Below are 1,566 nucleotides of genomic sequence, written 5' to 3'. Positions count from 1 at the left end.
GGGTAAAATCACCAAATACTGGTGGAAATCTTGAAAGTGGCTCAGACATTATCATTTCTCTCTGAGAGGACTACCCAAGTATAATTCCAAGGGAGGTATCTATTTTTAGATTTGGGTGGAGGCAGTTGAAGGATGGTGGTCATTCTGGTTAGCCACAGGGTCATGAGTAGGATCATGAGTATCCTCGTTTGGAGCAACATCTAGAAAAAAAAATGAGTTATGTCTCAGGAGGTGACGGTCACGCCATTTTGGACATAGGCAGGTTAACAGCTTTTACTAGCCTCTCTGGTAACCATCTTGAGCCAGAATTCTCTATGTCATAGATTCAAGTGGACCATCATCCCCAAATAAAGATGGGATCTGGTCCTTTCCATTATCCAATGAGGGGATCTCTCCATCTCAAAATGCATGAGAATCTTGTGATTTAGGATGCCATAGGCAATCAGCTGCTGACCTGCCTTCATTATCCAGGGACAAAAAGTTAAGAACAAAGAGAGCATGATTGAGCCTATTTCAAGGTATCAAGGTGTAAGTAAGTATCTGTGACTCCAGTCAATGGCTGAAGCATAATTTTTAAAGTCTGATGGGCTTGTTCTATGATTGCCTGGCCCTGAGGATTATTGGAAAAACCAGTGACATGTTTGATGTCAAACTGGGAACAAAATTGCTGGAACTTAGTTCCTATTTAAGCAGGACTATTGTCAGTTTTAATGATCTGTGGTTTTCCCATGACTGCCATGCACTGTAGAATGTGTGTTATCACATCATGAGATGCCTCTCCAGAAAGGAGACATGCGTGTATAAATCTACTATAGGTATCAACTGTAACATGTACATATTTTAACCTTCTAAAGGAGGGAAAATTGGTAGCATCCATCTGCCAATGTTCATTAGGGATGAGTCCCCTAGGGTTGACTCCTAGATGCGGAAACTGAATGCCTATCCACCTGGGCATTTCCTTGTGTCAGAGGACCACCCAGGCTAGAATGGGCCCTCAAGTGTCCGACAAAAAAAAATGGCAATGTCCTGTTAATAATTAGGGATTGATTCTTCACACATAATTTGGAAGCAGTAGAAACAGGCACTGTCAGTATACAAATTAAATGGGGTCATTTGTAACATTTTAAAATCCTGGAAGACTGGAAACAATTCTCCCAGCTGGGCAGAGGTATATGGGATGTGCACTGAAGTAACCTTACGTTGTACAATATAGGCAGAATGAAGATTTTTGGTAAGAGGGATAGCAATGTGAGGGGGGTGACCATAGGTTCTTATTAAAAGAGAGACTTTATAATAAGCATTGACTTAGTTAGTCAGCCTTTTACCCTAAGCAATCTTATTTTAGGATTATTGACCATGGCTTAAGCATTACAGAAGGACAAAGGGGATAGGAACTTCCTGTTAGATATAGAATTCACCAATGGATTTTACAATGCTTCATAGATTCATCTTTTTTTTTTTTTTGATGTGAGCAAACTTGTTTATTTATTTATTTTTAATGAACATTTTTAAAATTAATTAATTAATTAATTATTATTATTTTCTTTATTTACATTTCAAATGCTA

General features: G+C 38.6%; 1 protein-coding gene across 1 annotated transcript in view; it reads left to right on the top strand.

Annotated features, from left to right (window-relative positions):
* LOC110315333 (vomeronasal type-2 receptor 26-like) overlaps window positions 1-1,566 on the top strand; it is a gene marked incomplete at its 5' end in the record, with an annotated part of 3,807 nt that overhangs the window by 647 nt on the left and 1,594 nt on the right. The window lies entirely within an intron of this gene.

This window comes from Mus pahari, unplaced genomic scaffold, assembly GCF_900095145.1.
Source record: "Mus pahari unplaced genomic scaffold, PAHARI_EIJ_v1.1 scaffold_12067_1, whole genome shotgun sequence".
In the NCBI taxonomy this organism is placed as follows: Eukaryota; Metazoa; Chordata; class Mammalia; order Rodentia; family Muridae; genus Mus; species Mus pahari.
The sequence above is the reverse complement of the archived record's forward strand: the minus strand, read 5'-3'. Positions and strand labels throughout refer to the sequence as shown.